This window comes from Centruroides sculpturatus, unplaced genomic scaffold (assembly GCF_000671375.1).
Source record: "Centruroides sculpturatus isolate CEXI.00-Female unplaced genomic scaffold, Cexi_2.0 scaffold287, whole genome shotgun sequence".
NCBI classification, from domain to species: domain Eukaryota; kingdom Metazoa; phylum Arthropoda; class Arachnida; order Scorpiones; family Buthidae; genus Centruroides; species Centruroides sculpturatus.
The window spans coordinates 634957-643804 of NW_019384456.1; the positions used below are offsets into that span (position 1 = coordinate 634957).

General features: G+C 28.6%; 1 pseudogene; it reads right to left on the reverse strand.

The window, feature by feature from the left end:
* The window catches only part of LOC111620694, a 50289-nt pseudogene that overhangs the window by 5165 nt on the left and 36276 nt on the right, over positions 1-8848 (reverse strand).

The following is an 8848-nucleotide window of genomic DNA, read 5'->3' on the forward strand; positions in this document are numbered from 1 at the left end:
TATGGTGTTTAAAGGTTAAAAAAGCAAAACAACGTGTAACTCTTCATTTGGGAGAAAACGTGGCATGTAATGATAAACTGCTGTCGTTATTAATGAGGTCAGTTCATGTGTTGTCACTCACACTCGTGTATTCTGGTGAAAACAATTTCATTGTTCGTACTACAGAACGTATATGTGAACAATTTCATTATCCACACATAATTTTTTTATTTATAATTATAATAATGTAATTCTGTAGTATATATTCATTTGGCTGAAATTTTCAAAAAAATGTAGACATAAATTTCCACTGGCGTCCGTCTGTCTGTCTGTCCTTCCTTAATCTCGATAACGGAGTTAGTTAGATGATCGGCGTGACTCTATTGTTAACAGGGAAAGTATGACACTACTAAAATTGAGAATATTGTGATAAAAAATTGCAGCCCATATAATTGCTCGACGAGTTAAACGAATTACGGCTTGATGCTCTACTGTGATCGTAATCACAGCAGTACTTGAGGGCGCAGTTTTCAGGGTTTCTCCATGTGTCTGACCTTTAAATAGGGGCTAGTTTCTCGTAAAAAGTTCTTTCCCCCCTTGGCAGATCGCCACGTGTTTCCTTGCCTTTTGCCTTACTCCATCAATCCAACACAATTCTATCCATTAACGCTAAAACGGGATAAGCAAATAAGACTTCAATTAATGGAAATTTTGGTTTCATTGCCTCTGGCATAAGAAAGATTGAAAATATTTACTAATTAAAATTTTTTTTTTGATTCTGATGAAACAACAAGAAACAAATTAAAATTTTATTATTAATTAATAGTATTTATTTAATGTATAATTAAACTACTGTATTGCCAATAAATAACGATTAACATTAAACATTTACAGCGGTGATTAAGAGTGGTAACGAGAATTGATAATGATCGTGCGTTACTAGTCCACGTGTTACGGATGATAGTGCGAAAGTACAGCTTTAAAATTCTTGTTATTACCTGAAGATAGTCATGATTACACCCGAAAATAACACCGTAACTTCGAATGTTTTCACCAGAACTTCAGAGGAGTGAATTGATTTAATTAAGAAAACTTTAAAACTTCGATATACCGCAATGCCAAGACGTTGCAATGTGTAGTAAATAAAGAGAGAATGACATCGGAGCCTTCTTCTAATTGGCTGAAAAAGTTAGACATCCGCATAATTGATTGTGCATTATTAATATTTATATCCGGAAATCATTCAAGATTTAAATTACTTATCGAACGAATCGTTATTGGAGAAGAATCACGTGTACCCGTTAGATGCAATGCGAATGATTAGCAAAAACTTTGAATGAAGCTGCACGACGAACCAAGCAAATTGCTCCACAAAAGAAGGCTTCACTCATCAAATTATTGAATAATGCCGAAATTAAGAAACAGAGCAGATTTGGGGGACGAAGAGCGCAGCTGAAACCCCTTCTGAGTGCCTAGTCTCTAGTTATGTGAGTAACAATACGAACGTGTCGAGAATATCACATGGTACAGTACAAACTCATTCACTGAAATCATTTATCGAAATAGTTCGTGACACGTGAGACTCCCAACACACTCGTGTTGTTACTCACATAACTCAGAATAGGCATCCTGGGGATTTTCTCCGCTAAAGCCGGGTGCCTGGGGTAGTTGTAAGGCATATTATTTCCTTTCTTCTCCCTTTGTGTATAGAAAGCCAAAATTTCGATTTATTGAGAGTCTACTGTATTATTTTTTTAACGTTTGGAAATAATAATAATAATGTTTTTTTGTTGTTGTTGTTGGGAAAGATACTAAAACTTCTTTTATAATCAATAAAAATATAATTACGGCTTTCGATAACAATTATTTAATGCTCTTAATCTGAAGTTTGTGTCTCTTATCCATAGCTTTGACGAAATTCGATACTGAGGAATGAGATAAATTGTTCTGATGATATATAAACTATATCAAAGCTATAAGTTCTATAGCCTTGATTATGCTCAATATTGAGGTTTCTTGCACCAATAATTACCCTCTACAACATTACTACGATGTTGAAATGATCATAATCGATACTATTCTGCACTAAAAATTCTTGATCAAACAATATTCGATGATCGAAACTCCTTGAAGAAATTCATTAGACATTGCTTCGATACTGAATTATCTCTCTTTAAACATCGAATCGCTCTCATCAATACCTGAAATTCACGATAAAAATCAGGATTTTATTTGAATTACGAAGTGGTAACACGAACAAAGAAGAAGAGAATTATAAGAGAAAGATTGCATTTGTATCGAATTTTACATGAAGAATCGATAAAATTATATTATTTAATCGATAAATTAATTAATTTTTAGGAAATGTTTCTTCAGAAATCGTTTAATTGCTTTCGTGACCAAATATTTTCGCTAAGTTATCAGCGAGCGAGTATCACCCAGCAAGGAGAATTGATTCAGAAAGTATGTGTAACATATAACATATAAAATTAAATTTTTTTAAATGTTAAAACTATAAAGGAAACGTTTAAAATCACCAAGGATCGAGTATAAATGCGAAAGGAATGTGCCATAAAGAAGGAAATATACGGAGACAATTGGAATATTGAGCAATTTCTAAGAGCAATTTCCAAAAGTAAACGCTTCAAACGTATAAAACAAAATAAATATTTAAAATTGTTTAATTGTTGTGGTAACGAATTGTTTCAGAAGTTAGTAAATTTAACTATGAGAATATTTTGAATTTTATATGTCAGAATCATTTCTGTACTATAAACCGTTGTTTAGTTATGCGGATGGACGACAGACATACAAACGTACGTCAAAACTAATGAAATTGTATTCGAAACGGTTCAGAAATTGAGTATCGGGTAATATATCAATCATTTTCTTCATAGAGATCTTAAGATAATTTTCGTATATAAAATTGAAATTTAATAGCATCACTCCATTTTTAGTTACTTAAAAAGCATGCAGACAGACAGCCAGACAGATTATATAAGATCGATCAAAACTATTAACGTTTAGTTTGTCAATTTTCTAGAAACCGTGCGGACAGACCGACAGAACTAACAAAAAAATCGAAAATAAAAGCAGCTTTTGAAACGGGTTTATAAGTTAAAAACTGTTCAAAAGGCTGGTTTTTGCTTGTTTTAAAGTTAAAACAAATAAAATTTTAATGTAAAAAAACCTCCAAAATAGTTTTAAAAATTAATAAAAAGATTTTAAAATATATATAAAAAATAAAACATTAAAGAAAATGATTCATACAAAGTGAAATTATTCATTTTATAACGTTACGTATCCGGAAAGGGGAAAAAAGTATTTTCAAATTATTTATTAAATAGATTTTATTCGAGATAAAATTCTTTATTATTTATTTTTTAATATATATATATAAAACTGTGATGATAATTCCCCATTCATTAATAATAAATTACTTTATTTCCATTTCTTGGAATTTTATTCAAATGGAATTTCAATCTACATTGTTAAAATTCTTAAATATTTAATACGTTATTTGTATTCACTGTTTACAACTACATTTTCCATTGTAAAAAATAAATAAAAATTCTTTGAAAACTTTCATTTCATTTTAATATTTCTATTTTTTACTTTAAATTGTATAAATGGTTCCATAAGTGAGTCTAAATCCACCCTTTTCGGTTCCATATTTTGCGTGGTTTATAACAATACCGCCCTTCTCAAGAGGCCCTCTAAGCGTGGGGCCCTATAAAGATCAGTTTGCTATTCCTGCTGACTCTTGATATAACATTATAAGAGTCTTCCCACCTCTAAATAATAGTAATACATTTAAAAACTGAAAGCTCTAATCTGTAGCTTGTTTATGTGTAAAAATTTCTTCTGTCTATAAATATGTACTGTATCACTATACAAAATATATAATTTGTAACAAAATCTAATTATTCTGTATAATTAAAATCTCCAAGATGTTTTTTGGTCGTGGATTCTACCAGCGATTACGGCATTTGGAAAATAACATAAATTATTTCCGTTGATTGGTCGAAAGCGTGATTACGTAACGATACGTGTAGTTTTTCCGGAATGCTAATTGGACGAATGTTTATAACGTTCGCGTATTTTAAATATCTAACCAATCGCAGATGTCGGACTTTTTTAAAAAAGAAATATGTGGACTTAATTGAAGATAATTAGCGAAAAATTCTCAAAGAAGTTTTTAATTTATAAATATTAAATTATATAATATATCAAATAACAAAAAGTTTATAAATTATTTTATATTTTTTAAGCATAGGATGATCTAGTTAAGGAAACGAGAAAACACATCGTTGTAGAATACAAGGAGTTATGGGGTGATCAAAAGAAGTTTAAATACTTTACACGTAATTAATGGACGGTACCTAAACCAAATATTAGCAAGGTAACTTTTCACAGTTAATTGACTTTTGGACCGCTCAGATATATTTTTTAGTAATCATAAACAATTTCAACATGCAAGAAAATTGTCTAGGTTTAAAATACTGTAAATATATATCTAAAAATAAATAATTACAAGATTAGGAATATATTTTATATACAAATTCATGTAAAATAAAAACTTTCTGTGAAGAGTTACACGCAAATGTGCACTGTAATAAACTTTATACACGTACACGCGTATAATATAGACTATATAATTTTTTTTCTATAATAAAGTTAATAATATAAATAAAATTCGGTCATATTTTATCATTTATGACATTTTTATGCTCGTAAAATATCAAATATATAAATTTCTCTTCGTTCTTGTTCATATTAATTTCCTGATGTTCATAAAGAATTAGTTTCTTGACATGATCGAAGCTTAGTTTTGAATATTTATGAGTTAACCTCATACAATAATTAATTAATCTGTACGTCTCGCCTACTTCATATTATATTTCTATGTAGCATTTTTCCCCCCTATAATTTGTATACGTGTGACTATAAAAACCTTCCATTAACACGCTAAGTATGTAGAAAAGTACAGGAACTAGTACATAAATCAATGAATTTATTGAATTTTAAGCTAACTTTAATGCATTAAAACGTATCTAGATTCTTATATTTATACATAAAATATTTCTTCGAAAGTGTCAGAGCCATCTGATGAAAAAAAATATAGAGGAGAAGGTGGTATTATGGAACCCCAATTATCTTTTAGTGAATTGTAAACAAGGTATCGTAACTACACCCACATTTTTTGTGCGAAAAGTACTGGTAACTAGTAAACTAAATGTTCCTAATTGGATTTTTCGCTAGTGTAATTATAAGTATGATTTTTGAAGCCTTTTGTACAAAAAGTCCGAAAGTAGGCTTAGAGAAAATCGGGTGGTAATATGGAACCTTACTGTATATTTTCAAAAAAATGCTTTAATGTAGCCAAAAACAAATAGGAAAGGACAAAAAATGTTAAATAATTACCAAATTATTTACTCCAATGTATTTTATTGCAAAAATGCTTTTATAATAAAAAAATATGACCTCCATCAACAATATATATTCCAGCAGCTCTTTTTCGATATTCTCGGGAAGAATTGGCCTTCTACCTAGTGTTTTTTTCACAAATTGCTCTGGAGGAATGTTTGCTTGCAAATAGAAAGTTCGGAGGAGTTGAGTTCCATGTTACTGTAAAAGCACCAATGGGGTCCGTATTTCACGCATCGCCATCTGGAATTAACTTATGTCTGTCAAGACCAAAATTTAAAAAACGTGAACATCACATAGATTAATATGTACCACTAAGTCTCTGGAACGGAATACATGCGCCAGTGAATCTACAACTACACAATTTATATTTTAAAAAGAATTAAATTCACTTAGCATTCAAAATTTGCGAATTTTGAAAAAAACAAATTTGCTGATTAAATGCGGACAACTGTTTAACTGAAGTAAAACGGGTTTTCCCCTTGCTATGGATGTCTGCCTAGTTCAGTTCAGCCACATTCCGCTACAGTTTGCCTTTATTATCAGATCGAAACGGGGTGGTTCCATAATACCCGCAGTGTTCCATAATACCACCTTCTCCTCTATATATTTTTTAGATTTTTTAGAATTGAAAATATATTTTTTCATTCTAAAAATACTCTTGGAAACGTGACTATCTAAAAATACTGCGTTTCTAGTTAAGAATAATTGGGAAAATGTGTTTAAAAAAAAAAAAAAGCACGAACTCGAATGCATTTTTAGACACGTTGTTCTTGTCAGGGTGGTCCAAAAGTCGGTTTACCCGCACTAAGATTATCTTTAATACAGGTTCAAAACGTACGGGCACAGACCTGACTAAAAATAATAATAAATTTAACGCGAGTACAAAAATAAAGTGTCGAAAATCGTATATAATGCGCACCGGTAGTGCAGTTTTCTGAGCTGTTGTTCATTAGTCGGCGCCTTATTAAATATATTTTTAGACATGTTAAGCACTTTCTAACGATTCGTTTTATATTTTTAAAATTATGGTTATTTTCGTTTCGTTATTAAAGATTTTACTAACGAATATTTTGAAATTTTATATGGAAATTTGGTGAAATAAATACAAAAGATCGTATATAATGCGCATCGATTACGCTGCTGTTTGGCATTTTGGGTGCGATTAAACGAACGTCTCAAATATATAACAAAAATACAAGAAAATATATATAAAAGTTAAGTAAAATTAATTTAAAAATTAGGAATTTTTATCCATATATTACGAATTAAAAATAATCATTTATATTCAGGAGAGTAAGAAATTTATAGACGAAATTGTTGTATATAATACATAATTTTGAATGGAAAAAAACAACAATAATGTTGTTTAAACCTACATCAACATGCACATAAAGAGAAACATAAATTTTCCAGAATTACACGGTACAGATAAATTTCTCGATTTTTATTCATTTTTTTTTCTTTATTTTGGATTTTTCTAATAAAAAAACTCTCCACAATTTGATTCTGTCACGAAGTATTGTTTGTTTTATACTAGAACATACGTTCTATGATAAGAAAATGTATATAGAAATATATAAAACGGAAATGAAACAGTATAGATTATTAACAGGACGTGGGTTGTTCGACGCCCACGTCCATAGATTAACATTAAAATCATTCGATCGTATCAAAATTCAGAGATTGAAGATGGGTAATGTTGATTTACATATTGATCTATACATTCATTGCTTCTTCTTACAAAATTTAGCTGTTATTTTCTCATTATTAAAAACGGTAAAAAAATAAATGCTTGGCGTGCACCATACATCTTCTTCCATATTACGATGCAAGCGAGCAAATATAAATTGTTAATAACTTCTGTTTTCGGTTACGATTCGTTCTAAAATTTAACGTACCTCATCGCAGAGATATGAGAGATTTTAAGTAATAATCTGGTTCCATTTCCTCCAGCCATTATTTAGTTATAACAAAAATATTCATCTTCCGTAACGAGATCCGAAACAACATACACCAACATAAAACGAACGTAAATTTTCTGCGAAAATAATCTCTTAACACAAATTCTGACTATTACGGAAGGAAAATAAACAATAAAATTGCTCGAGAAGCCACAAATATATACCAAAAAGTACACCTACAAGCGCTAAATTTTGCGGTTTATAATCGATAAAAATCAAAGAATATAGTAATAAAATGTTATTTTCTACCAGTAGCAAATATAAAGATGATAAAATTCAATCAAGTAAAGAAAATTTTCCTTTTCGTGTAATAAAAATAAATAATATTATTTTCTTAGAATGAGTTTTATTCGATATATATATATATATATATTTTTATTAAGAGTCCATTCTTTAAACTTGGAAAATTAGATGCTGCAAATGAAATCTTATTACCTCTCATAGATAATAAGGTTTTTATTGATGTTTGAAATTCTAAATTCATTAAACTTGATAATATTTTCTTAGATAATTCTCTGTTTCTGCTTGTTATCATTTTTTTTCCTCTCTCTAATATTGTTTTAACAAAATCCATACCATACAAGTAAAACAACAAAAATACCGTTTGATATAAAGGAAATTTCACTTAATTCACTTTTTTTTCAAAGAAAAAACGATATTATTTTCTCCTTTTTTTAAAAATATTTAATATATCGAGTTTAGTTTTAAATCTTCTCAATTTAAAAAAAAAGTAGAGAAAAAAATGCTATGTACGCACCGTACACTTACTTCCATATTGAATTAAAACGCGCGCAACACGACGCGATGCGACGCGACGCGAACATAAAATTGTTAATAACTTCCATTTCCTTTATCGATTCGTTCTAAAATTTAATATATCAGTAAGACGATTTTTTGGCAAGATTTATTTATTTATTTTATCAATAAAAATAATTACTTGAATTTATTTATTTATTTATTTTTTTTTACGGAAAGTATTCAAAAATTCTTCATGTTTACTTTTGCTCAATGTGAAAATTCAGTTGATAAAATGTAATTTATTCTCCTCGAGCAATGATTAAGAGAATTTCTGTTTTAATTCATGCAATTCAATTTGATTATTATTATTTTTTTAATAAAAAAATTAATATAAAATTTTAATTCATTGATTTGATCATATGATAATTTAATTCTAATAATAACGAAGAAAATTTTGTTTTTCCTTAAAAAAATTTTTTTGTAAATAAAATAAAACTAATTCCATTTAATTTTACTGAAAAATAAGAATTTGCTTAATTTTTTTTAATATTTGGAGTTAAATTTTATTTTATTTTTTAAATAAAATTAATTTTTATTGGCCCAACTTTGTAATTTGAATTTTATTTATTTAATTAATAATTAAAATATTTATTTATTATTGCTAAAATCTCACAAGTTTTTTCGTGATAATAAATTCGAATTTTATTTTTACTTTTTATTTTATTAAAATATAATAATAA